Below are 21,273 nucleotides of genomic sequence, written 5' to 3'. Positions count from 1 at the left end.
CTAGAAATGTATATACAGTAAATGCATGTAATTACATCTATGGCATTGCCCATGTGATTGAGACAGAGCTCATACACACAGCTGTTCACCTCTCATTATGTTTAGCTTGTTAGTGGGCTTTAAGGAGGAGGGAGGGAGTGGGCTGTCATTTAACACTGTGTATACGCCCACATGTGTGACTCTATAGTCACATGGCTGCTCAGATGTGATAGGGAGGATATACTCAGCATAGAAACTCACTGAAAACTGAGCATGTGCAGAGCTGCCACCAGAGCTGCAAAATCTCTAGCTGAATTGGGGACATGAACAGAAGGTAGAGATAGAGAGCAGCAGGATCAACCATTTTTTTTTTTTTTTCCAGAATACAGCAAACTAATATATTGTGAATGAGTGAGTATAATCAGCATGTAATACAGCATTTATTGATCTTTTTTTATGATGTGGGTTTAATGACACTTTATTTGCAGGTAATCGTTCCATGTGCAATTACAAAGGGACCACTACAGAGCCTCTCAGTCTGTCATGGATTTGTACAGACTCTCTATCCTCACCTGAATATAAAAACCTGGCTGTACCTGCCACAGAAATACATGGACCTGGGCAGTGTATGGCCATGAGCAACCATGGGAATGAGTCCTTAAAGTGGAGTTCCACCCAAAATTGAAACTTCCGCTTGAGCGTCTCCTCCCCCACTCCAGTGCCATATTTGGCATCATTCAGGGGGGAGAGGGGAAACGGGGACCTGTTTTTGACACTTCCGGGAGACAGGGGCACGGCGCCATCTTTTGGAAGTTTGGCCCCTTCCTCCGCTGCTGGGCCAATTAAAAAGTGCAGCGCGCAGCGCGCATGCGCCATAGGGAGCCGGCTGTGAACCTGAAAGGCTTCACTGCCGGGTTCCCTTACCGGCGATGGTGGCGGCTGCACCCGACAGCCGATCCGAAGATCGGCTGCGGTGCCAACATCTTTATTTTTCATGGGGTGGGTGGACCTCGGCTTTTAAGTGGTTGAAAAGTCAAAAGTTTTTTTTCTTATCTTAATACATTCTATGCATTAAGATAAAAAACCTTCTGTGTGCAGCAGCTTCTCTCAGCCCCCTAATACTTCTCTGAGCCCCATCTCAATCCAGCGATGTTGCAGGAGTGCCTCGGCTGCCCGAGATTCTTCATCCTCACTGGCTGAGACGGCAGCACAGCGCCATTGGCTCCCGCTGCTGTCAATTTAAATTCAGTAAAACAATCGGAAGAGAGAGAGGGAGCAGGGCCGGGCTGCGGCTCCATGTCTGAGTGGACACATAGAGCAGCAGCTCGGGTGCCCCCATAGCAAGCTGCTTGTAGTGGGGGCACTCGTCAGGGGGGAGGGGCCAGGAGAGCCAAAGAAAGACCCAAGAAAAGGAGGATCTGGGCTGGTCTGTGCAAAACCAACTGCACAGAGCAGGTAAGTATGACATGTTTGCTATTTTTAAGAAAAAAAAAAAGTGAGACTTGACAATCACTTTAATTACTCTATAAGAAATATTTTTGATGTCAATTTAGAGTCATGACATCCACATAAATTCCCCTAGGTTTACTAAGCTGTAAGTTTTAGCTAAGCATTAGATGTTTCCGGGTAAACACTTGGTACAGGAACGCAGACTGCTTGTATGATCAGAGCAGAGGATTTCAGCCAGTGCAATGGAATGATCTATTACCCTATCCACATAGGAAAAAGCAGTTAAAGCAGTATTAAACCCAAAAGCAAACATTTATTATATTGCAGCTTACCAATTCTTAGATGTGATGGCTGCATTCATTTTCTCTTTTAACTTTGCACCTGGTGATCCAGCCAGTAAGTCTGTTTTTCAAAAGAAAAAGCTGGTCTGCAGATGTAGCAGTTAGAGGGTTGAGACAAACCATTTCCCCACTAAAGCTGGGTACACATGGCCCAAGTGTCGGGAAACACGGGCCAGTTATGTCAGTCTGTGTGTATGTCAATCTGTCGGGCGTGTATGCTGGAAACTTAGCAGCCAACTGACTCCCGATCAGCGCTCCCAGCCAATGACAGAGAGCACTGATCGAAGTGTTCTGGTGGGGGAGATCACTATACTAACTTTGCATAGTTAGTATAGCGGCTCCGACCAGAGCTGACATTTTTTTCCGCTTAACCCAGTGAAAAAAAAAATAGTAGTGTGTACCAGGCTTAACATGGGGTGCTTACAATGGTCAGTTTTTATTGATGTAAAACCTTTATCCCTGAAGGAAATAAACTGTTATAGGGCGTACACACGGTCGGACTTTGTTCGGACATTCCGACAACAAAATCCTAGGATTTTTTCCGACGGATGTTGGCTCAAACTTGTCTTGCATACACACGGTCACACAAAGTTGTCAGAAAATCCGATCGTTCTGAACGCAGTGACGTAAAACACGTACGTCGGGACTATAAACGGGGCAGTGGCCAATAGCTTTCATCTCTTTATTTATTCTGAGCATGCGTGGCACTTTGTCCGTCGGATTTGTGTACACACGATCGGAATTTCCGACAACGGATTTTGTTGTCGGAAAATTTTATCTCCTGCTCTCCAACTTTGTGTGTCGGAAAATCCGAGGGAAAATGTCCGATGGAGCCCACACACGGTCAGAATTTCCGACAACACGCTCCGATCGGAAAATCCGACCGTGTGTACGGGGCATTACTGTAACTGCTTATAACGCGTAAGCCGGCGTTTGGCTTCGGTTTGTTAATGTATTTAAATCTGCTAGTGCATCTAACACCCCTCAACCCAATGACAATGCTGCTGCCAATGGTGCCCCCTTCAGGCAGTCTAATACAGGAGGTGTGTTACTGCCCAGGTGAAAACAGAGGGGAAAAAGGCAAAAAAAGAACACTAATGCAGCCACCACATTTAATTATTAGTAAGCTGTAATAAATTAGATTTTTTTTGTTTTGAGATGAATACAATTTTAAGGAACAGGAATAAAGTTGGCTAAAATCTGCTCTGTGTATGACCTGGAAGAGATTGTTCTCGCCTGCTCAATAAAGCTGAAGTTGGTTTCACAGACCTTAAAAAGCCACAAAGTGCACAATTTCCTTTCTTTAACAAGCATCCCTGGCATTGTATATGTGGCTAACCTCACCTCTCCACTAACAGAGCTCCTGCCATTTCACACCTTGTGAACACACACATGTGCTGTAAAATGCAGAGCATAGCCCAGACCTGGCAGGGGATGGCTGTCAGAGTGCTGTGAAGCGGAAGCGAGTGTCTGCCTCCCTCCGGCTATTTTTACACTTTCTTTTATTTATTTTCTTTCCAAACCTGCTTCAGTAATGTGAGCGCGCTAATGAACTGTTCTCACTGATGTGCTACAACAACAATTCCCACCACCCACCAATGAAGCTGCCTGAGCAAGTAGAAGGAGCTAGATGGAAGGATATCCCACCAGAGGATGATCCCCAGCCAGGAGGGGAGCAAAAAAAGGGTCCAAACTAGGGATGAAAACAAGGAGGATTGCATGGAATCACGAGGCTGTGCTGTGAACGGGCAAAGCGATACACTCTGACAGCAAGAATCAATGAACTAGCACAGCGCTCACAGCACCGTGCCTTGAAAAAGTATTCATACCCCTTGAAATTTTCCACATTTTATCATGTTACAACCAAAAAGGTAAATGTATTTTATTGGGATTTTATGTGATAGCCCAACACAAAGTGGCACATAATTGTGAAGTGGAAGGAAAATGATAAATGCTTTTCAATATTTTTTACAAATAAATATCTGAAAAGTGTGGCGTGCATTTGTATTCAGCCCCCTTTACTCTGATACCCATCACTAAAATCTAGTGGAACTAATTGCCTTCAGAAGTCACCTAATTAGTAAATAGAGTCCACCTGCGTGTAATTTAATGTCAGCTGTTCTGTGAAGTCCTCAGAGGTTTGTGGCAGAACCTTGGTGAACAAACAGCATCATGAAGGCCAAGGAACACACCAGACAGGTCAGGGATAAAGTTGTGGAGAAGATTAAAGCAGGGTTAGGTTATATAAAAATATCCCAAGCTTTGAATATCTCACAGAGCACTGTTCAATCTATCATCTGAAAGAGTATGGCACCACTGCAAACCTACCAAGACATGGCCATCCACCTAAACTGACAGGCCGGGCAAGGAGAGTATTAATCAGAGGAGCAGCTAAGAGGCCCATGGTAACTCTGGAGCAGCTGCAGAGATCCACAGCTCAGGTGGGAGAATCTGTTCACAGGACAACTATTAGTGGTGCATTCCACAAATCTGGCCTTTATGGAAGAGTGGCAAGAAGAAAGCTAATATTGAAAGAAAGCCACAAGAAGTCCCGTTTGCAGTTTGCGAGAAGCCATGTGGAGGACACAGCAAACATATTGAAGAAAGTACTCTGGTCAGATGAGACCAAAATTTAACTTTTTGGCTTAAAAGCAAAACACGATGTGTGGCAGAAAACTAACACTGTGAAACATGGTGGTGGCAGCATCATGTTGTGGGGATGCTTTTTTTTATCGGGGACAGGGAAGCTGGTCAGAGTTGATGGGAAGATGGATGGAGTCAAATACCTTTCAATCCTAGATGAAAACCTGTTGGAGTCTGCAAAAGACTTGAAACTGGGGTGGAGGTTCACGTTCCAGCAGGACAACGACCTTAAACATACAGCCAGAGCTACAATGGAATGGTTTAGATCAAAGCATATTCATGTGTTAGAATGATCCAGTCAAAGTCCAGACCTAATTCCAATTGAGAATCTGTGGCAAGACTTGAAAATTGCTGTTCAGACGCTCTCCATCCAATCTGACAAAGCTTGAGCGATTTTACAAAGAAGAATGGGCAAAAATGTCACTCTGTAGATGTGCAAAGCTGGTAGAGACATCCCCAAAAAGACTTGCAGCTGTAATTGCAGTGAAAGGCAGTTTTACAAAGTATTGACTCAGGGGGGCTGAATACAAATGCACGCCACACTTTTCACATATTTATTTGTAAAAAATTGTGAAAACCATTTATCATTTTCCTTCTACTTCACAATTATGTGCCACTTTGTGTTGGTCTATCACATAAAATCCCAATAAAATACATTTAAGTTTTTGGTTGTAACATGACAAAATGTGGAAAATTTCAAGAGGTATGAATACTTTTTCAAGTCACTGTAGTTCACTGAGAACTACAAGCTGACAGCCGCTAAGGCTGTCAGAACTTTTAGTATTCCATTCGCAGAGCACTGTGAGCACCTTGAATATGGTTATAACAAGTAACATGTTATGAAAGGTGAACTTATCCTTTAAAGATTCAGTTCACCTTTCAGACCAAGTTTCATGTAACACCCATATTTAGGGTATAACATGAAAAATGATCACATTCCCCCACCCCCACACTCATACCACCCCATTACTTACCCTGTAGCATCCTGTTTTGTCTTTTTTTTAAGTGGTTGTAAACCTTTATTTGTACTCTCTTGTAAATAGTTAGGAAGGAAAGCGGGAAGGTGACCTGGGGTGTGCTGTGGTCACAAGGTCAGTATGCCTAAAAGGGGGCATACCTAATAAGTAATTGGAAATAAAGAAGAAGTAAAATAAAGGGAACGGGTGGGTGGGTTAACACGAAAGGGGCTGGCCTTTTAAAGGCGAGACTCCGCCTGTGGCCCCGCCTTCTTAATTGTACTCGAAGTCTCTTTTAAATAGTTAAAGAAGGAAAGCGGGAAGGTGACCTGGGGTGTGCCGTGGTCACGAGGTCAGTATGCCTAAAAGGGGGCAAAAATTAAAGACAGTAGGAGGAGCATGAAAAGGATGTTTATTAAAACAAACGCATAACAGATTAATCAGCCAAGTGTGCAAAAGCCTGAGACATCTCGAAGAGTGGCTCAGGAATGTACCTGGAGTAGCATGACGATTTTCACCTGCCTAATCTCTTGATAATGTGAATGAGAACCCCCTGGCGAGAGGCAGAAGCAGCCCCTATCCTGAAGGAATGACCTGATTATGACCTGGGGTCCAACCCTAGATTCATTAAGAGGGTGTGGCAATGTCTGACAAAGAGCGCTGAGGTAAGGGGGGCACCGCGGAATAGTAAAAGTGGACTGTCCATGGGTTTATCCGCTGTCTGGGCCATGAGCTGATCCAGAACTGTAACTGGGCACCAACTAGTCCCAATCTTAAAAAAACAAATGTCGGTACCAGTTCCTGTCTGCTGCGTCTTACAAGCATGCAGGTGCAACCGGTAGTGGTCGAGATACCTGACTAACTGCTTAATGGAAAGCATACGGGACTTTGTTCCAGTATAAGTGAATTCACCTGGTCTTACGAACCCATAGAAAGCTTAATATATGGCTGCCTTGAGCACTAAATTCAGTAGCTGCATGAAAGGGGACCTGGTAAGCATGTCCGACATGCCATGGAAAATATGCCCAGTGATTGGAAGCCTGATAATCGAGGTACAGGGGTTGCTCTTCTGAATACCATTTAGAAACGAATCTTAATGGAATGTGCTGAGAACACCGATGGCCTATCAGGATGCCGTAAGGAAGCAAAATGTTGGATTCCTGCCAAGTATCCCTTGATGGTGTTGTGAGACAGTTTAAGCTGTGAGTGGCAGTAGGCCACAAAAGCCAAAAGATATTGACTGTTGTAACAATCACTGCAAAACCAGTGAAGTGACTGACCCCAAGTGATACACAGAGACGAAACAATTCCTCCTACACAAGTTGCACCTGTTCATCTACAGTCTTCTTTTCCCTACATCCACTCAAAACTGAGAATTTATAAAGCTTGTCTGGGCAGGGGGTAGAGAGCTGAAGTTACACTCTGCAGAGCTCAGTGAAAAGAACTCAGAGCTGATTGGAGGGAAGAAACACACTCCCTTCACACAGCATACAGAGCTGAGGCTGTCGATCACAGGATGTGTGCTGGAAGTCCCTCCCCACCACCATTTGTTTTCTTGGTGTCAGGAAAACTTGTCAGAAGTGAGGAGTTGAATAATAATAATAAAAAAAAAAAAAAAAAAAAAAAGACCCAATACCTCCATTCACATATTCGAGGTTGATGGGGGAATCGTCCTGCTATGCTTTTGTGTTCTGATAGCGGGAAGTTTTCCCCACTGTCACAATGCACTGATCAGTGCTGCCGTCTATAGCCAGTGGTGCTGATCGCATATCAAAAGTCCAACAGGCTGGTTGTAAAGAAGTAAATTGGTAGATCAACTTCTGTACAACCAGCCTAAAATTCTGCTGGTCCCTGCTGAACTGACTGAATTTTGAATCATGTATGGCCGGCTTAGGCCCCGTTCGCAGCTTACACCCCATTCAATTAGCAGGACATTATAAAATGCATTAATTCGAATGCATCTGGTTCACATGTGTGTTGCATTCGCACTGCGCATTGCCCAAAAAACGTGTGCATTTTCTGGGCATTGCGGTGCGAATTACAAGCACATTATCTTCTATAGGAACGCATCTGATACGCAGATGCATTCCGTTCTGAACACGAATTCTCTCCTTCTCCTCACTACACCTCCCCCCCTCTCCCCGATCTGCAGTTACAACGGAGAGGAACCTCTGAACAGCTGTTTTTTCTCTTCACAGAGAAAATGGAGCTAGAATTCGCACCGCACATATGTGAACCCAGCCTAAAGTGGTTCTAAAGTCAGAAGGTTTTCTTTTTTTTATCGTAATGCATTCTTTGCATTAAGATAAAAAACCTTCAGTGTGCAGCAGCCCCTAATACTTACCTGAACCCCATCTCGATCCAGCGATGTTGCAGAGAGTGTCGGCTGTCCAGGACTCTCCCTCCTTATTGGCTGAGACAGCAGTGCTCTCAAAGTCAGTGAGCCAATGAGGAGAAAGAGGGGATGGGCCGAACCATGGCTCAGTGTCTGAATGGACTCAGGGAGCTGCAGCTCGGCTCAGGTGTCCCTATAGCAAGCTGCTTGCTGTGGGGGCACTCAACAGAAAGGGGGGGGGGGGGGGAGAGCGCCAGCGAGGGACCCGAGAATGGAGGATCTGGGCTTCTTTGTGCAAAACCAACTGCACAGAGCAGGTAATTATAACATGTTTGTTATTTTTAAATATAAAAAAAAATATGAGACTTTAGTATCACTTCAAGTCTGCTAGTCTGCTAGGGCTGGAGACTTCACATCCACGATGGCAGCAGAAATTTCAGAGCTTATAGATGTCCACATAAAGGATGCTGTTAGCTAATCTTATAGGAGGATTTTTGCAGTAATGAACGGTCTGGCACAGGATCTCTAAAAAGTGCTAACGCCATGTAGCTTAGCTGTGTAAATCTGAGGGAGGTAAGTGTGAGGTGTGGTTTCCTTCAAATACTTCTTAGAGCTCCTTTTAATCCATCTACTATCTCCTATACTGGACTGCCCGGATATTACACTACAAATCTATTGCTCTAAATATGTTACTACTGATGGTTTACTACAGCAGATACACATCTCTAATTTCATGTATCCCTTTAACAACAAAAAGTGTATAGAACCTTTCTATACAACATACATTCTCATTGAACACCCCGCAGATTTAATTTCCATACCCAGTGGAAGGTTATACAGCCAGATAAAACACCATGTAGGCTAAATATCTCTATGAAACGGAACTGCTTTTGTCCTACTTATGCAAAGAGAGCAACTAACCCGACTGCTATCCATTGTCTCTTTAAAAGGTAAAGGAAACCTGATACAAAAGGCAGGAGTAGGGTACTAAAGAGCCAATGACTAATAGCTACGCATGAGCAGAGCTGGATTATAGCTTACAAATGTAAATATATGAGGAACAAAGGTAGCTGAGAGACAGGCTCATGCCATTATAACGTGCTATTTGTATTGTGTCCAAGTTGAATTCCAACCACATTTTTTTCTTTTTAGGATAGAATGGGTATAGGATGGATACTCTGGATGTTAGTGTTGTCTGCGGAGTAGGGTTGCCACCTCATCCCTTTAAACCCGAACACAAATGAATTACACAGGTTCTGAGGCTAACTGAATGCTGATCACTAAGTGAGTTTAATTAGCACCTTAGTCAGCCACAGAACCTGTGTAAACAATATGTGTTCGGGTTTAAAGGAATGAGGTGGCAACCCTACAGTGCGGAGATGTTGGGGATATTTCTTACTAATTTCTATCCTGGTGACCACACAAGTCATGAGAAATCTACCTAGGTAGGAGACAGGCAATGATTCTGAAAGAGGATCTAAGGCCGGCCATAGGCGGATCGAAATTTGGCCAGTTCAGCAGGGATCTATCTATCGACTTCAGTACAATCACAAAGCTCCCAACTGTCCCTGATTTCGAGGGACTGTCCCTGATTTGGAACAAAGTCCCTCTGTCCCTCTTTCCACCTCATTTGTCCCTCATTTTGGTCTGATCTATATAGTTGTATATAAAATGCAGTTTCTATCTTTCAAAAAGTGTTTCCCAGTACTAAACCTTTCATCCAAATTCTAAATTGCTGCATTTGTGAATTTTAAAAGCAAATATAAAGGAATAGTAGTGGTAAAAAAAAAAAGCCCTTGTGGATTTAATTAACCATTTTTTTGGTTAATTCTCCTTTAAGGGGGTGTGACAGGGGGCGTGTCCTATGCCTACATACGTTTGTTAGTAGGTGTCCCTCATTCCCATCTCAAAATGTTGGGAGGTATGCAATCAGCCTTTTGAGTTTTTGTTTTTTCATGCTTTAGCCTCCAGCAGTGATCATTGTATTCTGACGGTGGGGAAACCTCACGCTGTCAAAATATGATAGTGCAGCAAGAGGGATTCCTCTGACTGTGTTGATGAGGGAAATCAAGGGATTTTCATTCCTTCAACCCAAGGATGATGGTAAGAAAACTGCATGATCTATGGCTTGCCTAACCTATTCCCAACCCAAAACACTGCACCATGACATAAGCCACATCAACTCACTATTAGCTATAATACACTTAATCACATCATGAACAGCAAGCATTTACAATGCAGTTGGAAAGCTTTGAGCAGTTCGGCTCAGGTCTGGGAATACAGAAGTGGTTGTAAAGGCAGAAGTCTTTTTTTAACTTAAAGCGGAGGTCCGCCGATTTTCTTTTTTTTAAAAGTCAGCAGCTACAAATACTGAGGCTGCTGACTTTTTAAATAAGGACCCTTACCTGTCCAGGGCACCCGCAATGTCGGCACCCGAAGCAGATCTATCCCTCGGCTATTGGGTGCTGCCGCCGCCATCTTCAGTTTTGCTCCCACTTCCGGGTATCTATGCCCGAAAGTGGGAGTAAAATACCTGTATATACCTAACAGGTATCTGCTCTCCCCTCCACCCTGAAAGGTGCCAAAATGTGACACCGGAGGGGGGGAGGAACCGGAAAAGCGGAAATGTTCCATTTTTGGGTGCAACTCCGCTTTAAAGCCGTAGTAAACTGCATTTTTCTTTAACCCTTTAAGACAATGGCATAATGTGCTAGTATGCATTGCATGCGCGGGAGTCATAGACCGCAGCACGGAGCACTGAATGGGCGGCATGGGTATGCTGTCCCTTCAGGAGCGCATGCATCAGTGATGTCACCAGCTGCATGCAGTGTGAATATCTCCTAAACCATGCAGGTTTAAGAGATATTCACTGTACCTACAGGTAAGCTTTATTTTAGGCTTTCCTGTTAGTACAAGTTAAAAAAAAAAATAAAAAAGGGTTTACTTTCACTTGAATTCATTCTCTGCATTAAGGTAATAAGCCTTCTCTGATCAGGATAACCTAGTCCCCCTTATAATTACCTGAGCTCGATCTCGAACCATCGGTGTGCAAAAGAGCAGCAGCAAAAGAGCTCTCTCCTCTCTCTCTCTCCTCTCTCTCTCTCCTCTCTCTCTCTCCTCACTGCAATGGAGACAGCTGCTGCTGTCATTCACAGCCAGTGAGGATGGGGGGCACAAATTGCCCAGCTCAGGATCAAGCCTGTGCAAGCACTCTCATGGCAAGCAGCTTGCAATGGGGCATTCGGCTGAGGGGAAGAGCCAGGATTGCCGGCGGGGCACCTCACAAAAGGCAGATCGGGGTTGCTCTGTGCAAAACCATTGCATACAAAAATACATTACAATTACTTTAAAGCTGGCCCTTTCACTGTATCTGGTAGCCAAAGAGACACCAGTTGGATAATTCTGCTGGATCATGAGTTGGGCTGACAAAGCCGGTAAGCCCCGCCCACCACTCCCTTCTTACAGGAGTCTGACTGACAGCAGTAGCAGCCTATGGCCTCAGTTTCTCCCGTGAAAGTAGAAAGTGAGGGGAGCAGCGACATGGAGCGAGATAAGCGTTTATGAGCAGAGGGGGGGGGGGTTCTGGATAGGACAGGAGGTGGGGCGTTTTTTATCTTAATGCAGAGATCACATTAAAGGGTTAGTTCACCTTTAGGTTCGGTTCATACTGCTGCAATATGATTAAGATCAAATCTTCAGTGAGATTATGTAGTATAACTTGGATGTGGATTGCATACTCCAAAATCCCACTGGAATTGTATCAAAGTAGTACAGGAACCTTTTCCAAGGTTGCATTGATGGGAACGGTTGAGTTGCATTGGTGTGAATGGGCACTATTGAAAACAATGTGATTTCCATTGTCATGCAAATCCGTGCAACTCGAGTCACATCTGAAATCGCACTATTGTGAACGGAGCTTCACCAGAAACCTGCCTATGCAGATCAGAAGCGTCTGCAGATAAAAACAAATTGTGCAGCTTTGACTAAAGATGAATAATGCCCTTTAAGTGCATTTACATACATCAAGAAGCCTGACTGGAAAACTCCAATGATGTTGCTAAGAGAGGCCTAGCCATTACTGCTCACCTTCACTATCACAGGACTGAGCTCAGAGCTTTCTCTCCCCTGATGCAGTTGCTTTGAGCTCAGTCTTGTGATAATGGTTAGCATTAATGGCTTGGCCTCTCTTAGCAACATTCCAGAAGTATTCCAGTCAGGCTTCCTAAAATACGTAAAAGGTCTACACCTATAGCAAGGTCATTATTCAACTTTGGTCAAAGCTGTTTGTTTTGATCTACACACCTCCCATATCTGAACAGAAAGTTAAAGGTGAACTAACCCTTGAATGTTGTTTATCAAGCTTTCATATAACATGACTTACGTTTCTAAAGCAATTTAAACTCCAAACTTCATTACTGTGCTTGCTATAATTGAGCCTAATAATTTAATAATGTATTCCTATAAACCACATGTGCCTTTCATCTCTGACTACCATAAATGTAGGAGGGGAGGGACACAAACACTTATGTTCAATTATGAGATCTTAAACAAAGTGTTCCAACCAGTCACTCATAATGAAGTAAAGCTATAATGATACGATGGCTAGGCATGACTGAACGGGGCCTGTGCTCCAACAAGATGGCGTCCCTATACGCAGTCCCCCCCCAACGTCACTGTGACTGGACTGCCACACAAAGAGCTCCCTTTTTTCTCATCATCATAATGAATTATAGAAGAAGTAATTTACTCACAATGTAGTAAACAAGGATAGAAGTAAAGATATAATGATACGATGGCTAGACATGGCTGAACGGGGCCTGTGCTCCAACAAGATGGCGTCCCTATACACAGCCTGCCTAACGTCACTGTGACTGGACCGCCACACAAAGAGCTCCCTTGTTCCTCATCATCATAATGAATTATAGAAGTCATTCATCAGACATGTCATACATTAGAAATCAAAATACGAAAACGAGTGTGTGCATGCCTTGTTTAGGCTGGGGGGCATTAAAGCAGCCAGGTAATAGTCTGTGGCAAACCTTTACACGATGACTACAGCTAAACCTAAAGAATTGCCACAAAGCCGCAAAGCCTTTGATGTGGTTTCTAAAATGTTTTAACTTTTCACATTCCTGAGAGCCTTGAGCATGAAAGATGACACATAAAAACCTGAGTTTTGTTACAGCGATGGGGATGTAGACCTGTTTTGGTATAATATGGCAAAATTTATCAGGTATGGGATGACACTACCCTACAAACTGTCTGCCTTGTGTCTAGTATAATCATCAGCTGAGTGAAATCCGTCAATACACTATGTGCAAGTAGCTGATGGCAACTGCTAAGGATCTCCCAATTGTCTCCCAAAATTTGGCCCATGTGTAAACGGCTTAAGTGTCACTTTTGTCTGTTGCTTTGTTCCTCTACTAGCTGAATGAATCACTTCTGACAAGTTTTCCTGACACCAAGAGAAAAATGGTGACAGGTGAGGGAGCTCCAGCTGATTTAGGGGTGTATTCATTTTTGTTGCCAGCGGTTTAGACATTAATGTCTGTGTGTTGAGTTATTTTGAGGGGACAGCAAATTTACACTGTTATACAAGCTGTACATTCACTACTTTACATTGTAGCAAAGTGTCATTTCTTCCGTGTTGTCACATGAAAAGATAGAATAACATATTTACAAAAATGTGAGGGGTGTACTCACTTTTGTGAGATAGATATATATATATATATATATATATATATATATATATATATATATATATGGGAGTCCACGAGAGAGGGTGAGCCTGTGGTGGAGACACAGTCCTAAAAGGGTGCAGCTGGATAAATGACGAGCCGCTGCAGGCACAAAGTCCAGATCTCTGTGCTGCTGACTGTCAATAGGGAAATGGCTCTGACAGCCCTGCTATCATGTGTAATGCCGCGGCTTCCTCATTCCCGATGCCAATGGCCGATGGATGGTGATGTCCACCTGAAGTCCAGGGTCACAGGACACGTTTCAAGTGACCTTCCCCTTCCTCTTCCTCAGCCACTACAGTTTACAACCACTTTAAGCCGGCTATACATGAATCGTAATTTGGCTGGTTCAGCAGGGACCAAATTTCAATCTATATATGGGCAGGCTGGTTGTATCTGCCAATCGACTTCTGTACAATCAGCCTGTTGGAAAATTTTTGGCTGGCCAAATTTCAATCAATGGCTTTGGACCCCTAATGTCACCTTTGCACTCATTTGAAGCCAAAGACGCAGGTGGGGGAGGAGATGGTTCATATATATTTTTTTCTAATGTGTATTTAACGGTTTGCCTGAGTTCTGCTTTAAGTTGCGTGAAAAAAATCCGATATATTGCATATGAATGCTAAAAAATTAACTTTTGCTCCTTTTTGGTCAAATAAATATGCCAACACTTGTTGATCCTGCCAGAAATCCAGTGCCATCCTATGCAGTTCAGTTATTAGAAATGCCCAGAGAAGAGGAGGAGGTGTTCTGTAGTTCTAAAATAATTCCTGTCCTAAGGTGACAACCCTACTCCTCTATAAATACAGTAGAGAGAGTGAACACGGTCACCCTAGGACAGGAAGTGTGCTGGGTTGATGTCAGCCAGGCGACTCTGTTGCTAGTGACCCTGCTGCAATTTCCTTATGGAATCACTCCTTCACCGTCTGAGGCAGAAAGATGTCGCTCTAATCGCTAATGAATGAAATTCAGCTGCATTCGGTGGAGTGATTCAGCTGCCTCAGGTGGTGAAGGAGCAATTCCATAAGGACCGACAGGCAGCGTCTTAGTCATTTTGATGTTGTCGATTTTGAGCCTTACTGGAAGGGATTAGCAGGTCAAAAAAAAGGTAATAATGTTTGAAAACAAAAAAAAAAAAAAAAAAAAAGAAAATAAGGCAGTCATCGCAGCAATGGACTGGTATGCCAGGCTGCAATGCATTCCATTTGTTCTTGGGTTTAAAAACACGTTAAAAAGGAGAATCTGACTAGTTTATGTAGTCCAGAAATGCCCAAAGTGACATTAAACCCTCCAGTGTTTTCAAATAAATACATTCTTAATTCAATAATTCCTCTCCCAATCCATAATTTTATTGAAATGTGGCCACAATACACTTACATTACGTGCAACACACCCCGCCGCTGGCTCCAGGTCCACAGAGTCGCCTCCCTGAACTTCCTGCTAGTGGATCGCATGCCCCAAATGCTGAGCACGTACATTGCACGAGGCACAGCGCAGGTTGCAGCCGATGCGAATCACTCACAGGAAAAGGAGGGAAGGGAGTGGCATGCCACCATGGTGATTTGCTTCTATGGACGTGAGAAGATTTGAGTACAGTGGCAGAAAAGGGCAAGCATGAAAAAGTAGCACCATGGGACCCTGTAAAAGGGATGGCACCACCTGAAGACAGGAACCAGGGAAGAAGGGTTTTGCAGGCATCCAATGCCAGGCAACCATAGGCTGAAAATGAAAAACACACTTCAAGCATGGCAAGTGTTAAAGTGTTACTAAACCCAGGACCCTGCATTCACTATATCTGGTCTCCCACAGTACACAGAACATGGAAATGCAATTATTTTAGTAAATATAAAAAAAATGACCAAAAAAAACCCTGCAAGACAAAGGCATAATGAGCTAGTATGCATAGCATACTAGCTGATTACAAATTACTTACCTGAGATCGAAGCCCCCGCAGTGGTCCTTGTTCACTGCTCTGGCGGCCGACATCTCTCCCGGGGGTTACTTTCGGGTATCGCGGCTCTGGCGCTGTGATGCATGCGCGCGGGAGCCTCCGGTAGCGGCACAGTCTAACGTAGGCGCCGTTGCTTCAGTTTGCTTAACTGCGCATGTGCTGATGACGTCGGCACATGCAAATACAGGGATATCTCCTAAACCATGCAGGCTTAGGAGATATCCAGTGTAGCTACAGGTAAGCCTTATTATACTGTAGGCTTGCCTGTAGTAAAAAGTGGTTGTAAAGGCTTTACAACCACTTTAAAGCTTGTAGGAGGAGTTTTAATTATACTCTGACTGTCCTATGAGGCTGCAGTACCCCTGACCCTCTGCCTGGACATCGATGATTGGCCCTGTACTGATCACATGCACCCTCCCAAGAAAAAAAAAAAAAACACCCCTCTAGCAATACACACCAAACTGAGCATGTGCAGAGTGACTCCAAAGGCTCTGCTCTATCAGGAGATGGATTGTGAACTGTGGAAGAAGGGGAGGATCAGAGAACACAGGATCAAACTGTCTTTTTACATAATGCAGAGGATTAACCCCTTAGGTTCCACGGTGAGTATAACAAGCATGCTTTACTGCATATACAGACTTGATTTTACAGTTGTGAGTTTAGAAACACTTTAAGGTCTGCAGCACTATATAAGTATTTCTTTTGGGGGTTTAGTATTACTTTATACCACTTATCTGGGGCCCCAAGAATCAACATTCTGTGGGAGCCTGGCTATTGCTTTGTCATCATTTTTGCTAAGCAAAAAATACGTTTAATAGAACCTCACTAAAATATTTTAACAAAATCTGGAATCCCCAGAAATCTACGGAGGGAGCACATTTGGGATCCCTACTAGTAGATCGCACACCTCAACACCAAATCTACAATAGAAGAGGACCCAGTCTGAGAGCAGCACAACCAGATGTTGCAATAAGGCTGGTCCCTAGTATAACCCACAACTACTGAAGTGTATAGTAGGCAAAAAACTGACATCTCAACATTTCACGCCACCTTGGCAGGTAACACTGGCAGGAGAGCAAAGGCCTGCTGTGATAAGCTAGACATTCAGCGCAGTAAGCAGGGTGAAGGTCACTTGGCATGAATAAATGCACACAGTAAAAAGTAATATGACAATTCAGCATACAGTATAACCACACCTTAAAGAATCACAATCTTCCACTACACATGTACCCACATAGGACCATACCACTTATAGAGAACAGCAACCTGAGATCCATCAGCTGCTGTGAAGGAGGAGGCACAGGTAGGTCATAGGGTAGATCTATCATATAGCTGGGACATAGTATCCAAACTTCCAGGGACATTGCTGCTTGATTTTTAGAACTTCATGGCCAGGACAATCAGCATTGCATACAATATCCATTCAGATGAAGCTGGCCAGAGATGAATTAAACTTCGGCTATTGTACTCAGACAGACTTAGGCCAGCCATTGACAATATGAATCTTGGCCGATTCAGCAGGAACTGACCGAGATATGAACCATGCATGGGCAGGCTGAATGTACCCAAGCTGATTAATGCAACCAGCCTGCTGGATTTTACATGCAATTGTCGCTAACGGGTGTATAGCTGCTAGCAATATTCACTGTCTTCTCCCGGCGGGGACGGTTTCCCCAGCTCCCCGCCGGGAGAATACAATTGCTTGGGAGAGATTCCCCCGTCAACACTGTCTGTTGTTGACGCAGGAATCAAGCAAATTTCCTGTGGTTGCAGGAAAGAAATTTGCTCTGTATATGGCCTCCCTATATGGCCCGCTGCCTCAATAGCTTAATGGTGACGGCATCTAGAATGTAGTCAATGTTCAGATGATAATCCCCCCTCCACCAACACAGTCAATTTTTTAAATCAACTTTTGTGGAACCAGGTGGTTCTTGCAGGGCCACCCAAAGCTCAAAGTCAAAAGAAATTGTCCAACATTTGAGCCAACCTATTATGGTGTTTGTTCATTTTTTTTTTATTGTCTGCACACACACGTATCTGCAGAATAAGTCAAAACCAACTTTCTCTACTTCTTCTTCTTCTTCTCTAAGTAAAGAGACACCAAACTTAGAACAGTGAGCAAGGATTACTTGCCATTACAAGCAATATGATGGATACTCACTCTGGAGTTGTGTATTGCGTTGTTTAGGCCACGACACTGGCAGAGCAGGGCATCAAAGCCGCTATGTGCAGCAGAGTCTGGAGGGTTGACCAGGAAATATAGAGTTGGTTCAACTTTTCCATTTTTCATGAAAACAGGAACTTACCCTTTCATTTGTTCTAGTTAAATGGTAATATAAGCTCTTTTTTTTACCTACAGTTAAAAGTGGTTGTAAACCCTTTACAACCACTTTATACTACAGGTAAGCCTATAATTAGGCTTGCCTGTAGCTGCACTGGATATCTCCTAAACCTGCATGGTTTAGGAGATATCCCTGTATTTGCATGTACTGACGTCATGCGGCACATGCACACTTAAGCCAACTGAAGCAATGGCACGTACGTGCCGTTGCTTCAGTTGTACTGTGCCGTTCGCGGCCACTCCCGCGACGTCATCGCGGCTCCGGCCAATCACAGCGCCGATACCCGGAAGCAAGCCCCGGGCGACATGTCGGCGGCCTGAGGGGGAGACGAGGACGGCTGCAGGGACTTCGTTCTCAGGTAAGTAATTCATAATGAGCTACTATGCTATGCATAGTAGCTCATTATGTCTTTATCTTGCAGGGTGTGTTTTTAGGTTTTTTTTTTGCAGAAGGGTTTACTTCCTCTTTAAGCTTATAATAACCACATAGAGATGGCCCACCTGTATTGTACAGTGGAAGAGCGGCCATACCCGTACGTCGCTGCCTACTTCCGAGTTTAGGGCATACACGTGTGCCCCCTGGATGGCTCCCACTGTGACTGCAGGGACATGCGGATCCGCTATCTTAGGAGGCGCCATACAGGAAAGCGGGGAAGCGGCTCCAGGAGACGCGAGGAACGGGTGAGGGTTATCCGAACATCCGACTGCCTGGGTCCGCCGTGACCACCATACGTCCGGTTATTATTTGGAGAGTGTTTTTTGGTGATGACCATGTGTGCTGTGCTATTCTGCTTGATTCAAGTTTATGAAATGTGAGTTTAATGGTGAAGGAGAGTGGTACTTTATTAAAGGTTGTTGCGTTACTGCACTATTGCTTCGCTTTTCTTTGTTTCATGTGGAGAGTACGCTAGCATATGCTCTGGATATCCAACAGGAATTGAGTGGAAATCATCATTGTACCCCCTACTGTGTGGGAATAGCCTGTGAGCCAAGCACGAGAGTGTAAGGCAAAAATAGCTGGTGAGTCTGCTCGCTGAAGGGGAGTGGAGATCACAGTGCACAGCGGTGTGGTGGAAGATTTTTGCTCACTGAAGATCTGTATTATTTCTGAAGCATCACATATATCACTACGTCACTATTTTTGGACTTTTATGTTACCAATTTATACACCGTTTAATTTTCACATTAGAATTATTTTGCTCATTATTTGTGTGACACTTGGGAGGTTGTCACTTTTCAGCTTGTTTTGTGGTTAATTCACATATGTATGCACATTTTTTATAATTAGCGCTGCTATCTGATTTCACTTGGAGGGAGGGCAGGCACTAGTGAATCATTTACCATTATTTTTTCATTGTTTTAATTTAAGCAGCAGCTATCAGTGAGGGGTAGGTCTGTGAGCGCAGCATTTGGCACACAGGAGAGGGCGGTATTCCTGTGAACCATACCAAGTGACAGAGTTATCTTGCCATTTAGGCCGGGTTCATACTGATGCAAATTGGATGCGGGCTTCCCCACAATGAATTTGCATGACAGGAGACTGTGACCAGCTCTCAATGGAGCCGGTTCACACATCTCCGGGGCAGACGCAGAGCGCGCTGGAAAAGGATCCTGTGCATCTTTGGCTCTGTTTAAGGTCTGAATACATGCAAAAATTTGCACCTGAAACGGTGAACAGACACGCACCGGACCCCGGGCATGAACCCGCAGCCGCAGCAGTGTGAACCCAGCCTTAACACAGAGCCCTGTACAGGGAAGGATCTCTGTGTGTCTCATCCCTGCAAAGCTGGGGTGAGAAACGTAGAGATTAACTAGTAAAAGCAGCAAGGTATAGGAAAGGAAAATGGGGCTTCAAATGAGGCATGCCTTTGTAATTAGTAAAATTATGTATGAAAGTCTGAGAATTGTTTTAAATAGATTTCATTTGTTTTGGTGTCATAATCCCCTAGGGGTAGTCCAAGATATTTGTAAGCATAATAAAATAGATATATAGATAATAAATCATTTTTAAAATAAAAATAATCTGAAAATTAACATGATAATTGTAATATATTTCATGCAATCAATCAATGAACATAATACAATTTAGATGTATAGATAAAATTGCAGACCATAGGTGAAAAAAAAAATATCACATAATAAGTATATAAGCAGTAGATGTAGGGCTGCAACTAACAATTATTTTCATAATCAATTAGTTGGCCGATTATTGTTTTGATTAATCGTAATCATTTAAAATATGAAATCATAAAATCATATAAAAAAAACGTAATATGCCATTTTTTCGTTTATTTAAAATAATAATGAAAAAACACCAATGGTGGGGCACTATTCCTCCCAGGAACACAAATGATGAGGCACTTCCCCCCCAGGAACACCAATGATGGGGCACTATTCCCCCCAGGAACCCCAATGATGGAGCACTATTGATCTTTTATTAAAAAGAATCAAGCAACCAATTTTATACAAAAGTAAAAAAACAAAACCAAAGTACAAAACTTCAACATAAATCCAAGGAATACACATCCATGTTCAGAATATATACAATATATACATAATCCATTACCAAAATTATTTACATAAAGCAGCAGAGAGGGCCCAAGAGGCACAACCCATCACCTATGTACGCAGCCATTTATCAAAAATTAAACCAAATAATAATAATCTAGGGTGATAAGAGACAGACAGCCACACCCGGGAAAGAGACTCCTGGCAGTCAGGGAGGCTTGAAACCCCTCCACGCCTTCAACCAAGCCCCCTGACTCCGCTTGTCTCTCTCAAGTACCCGAATCTTCTCCACCTCATGCAGAATGTCATACACCACCACCTGAACAGGAAGGATTTTACGCCGAATGCAGACCTGACACCGTGCGTTCCAAGTGAAATAACGGACTACTAGGCTAACTAGAAAAAGTGTATCTAAACAAAAAAGCCCACCAGTATTGAATGCTCCGTACACCCACTCAGCATAACCCAGCCTGGAGAGGAAAGGGACACCGAGGGCCCGCCCCACCTGTTTGTACACTTCTATGTTAAAGGGGCAATGAAGCAGAAAATGGTCCATAGTCTCCTCCTCACCTGCACACTCCTCCCGAGGACAGCTACGATCCATCCCACTGCGGAATTTCAAATTGCCCCTAACATAGAGCCTCCCATGGAAGCACAACCAGGCCAGATCCCTAAATTTAGGGGGTACTCTGTCCAAATTAATAAGTCTTAACCCTGCCCTCAAAACTGGGCCTGGGCAATCCCTTAAGGCCAGTGGGTCATGAAAGACTTCGCTCAAGACTCGACTCATAAGGACTTTCCTCGGAACCGATCTGAGATCTTCAGCCGACAATCGCCACTGCCGTAGTAACTTCAGGCACGGAGCGACATAGGCTGGTAGCTGACCACGATGACCCCTGAGATTCTTCACTTGGCCACCCTCTTCCCAAAGTCGCAGAAAAGGCCTAAACCAAGATCTAAAGATGCCTACCCATCCAGGAGGTTCCACTGCAAGCATATTACCAATGTTAAACTTGAGAAAAAGCAGTGAAA

General features: G+C 43.9%; 2 protein-coding genes across 2 annotated transcripts in view; one reads left to right on the top strand and one right to left on the bottom strand.

Annotated features, from left to right (window-relative positions):
- Positions 1-21,273, bottom strand: part of ADGRA3 (adhesion G protein-coupled receptor A3) — a 104,933-nt gene that overhangs the window by 69,133 nt on the left and 14,527 nt on the right. The gene's annotated exons all lie outside the window — the stretch shown is intronic.
- LOC141116857 (cytosolic beta-glucosidase-like) overlaps positions 16,580-21,273 on the top strand; it is a 220,508-nt gene continuing 215,814 nt past the window's right edge. The window contains exon 1 of the mRNA XM_073609341.1: positions 16,580-16,695. The gene's annotated coding sequence lies outside the window, so the exon portion shown is untranslated. The remainder of the gene's footprint in view (positions 16,696-21,273) is intronic.

The sequence above is a fragment of the Aquarana catesbeiana genome, linkage group LG01 (assembly GCF_042186555.1).
Source record: "Aquarana catesbeiana isolate 2022-GZ linkage group LG01, ASM4218655v1, whole genome shotgun sequence".
In the NCBI taxonomy this organism is placed as follows: Eukaryota; Metazoa; Chordata; class Amphibia; order Anura; family Ranidae; genus Aquarana; species Aquarana catesbeiana.
Note: the sequence above shows the minus strand (reverse complement) of the source record. Positions and strands in the feature narration are given on the sequence as shown.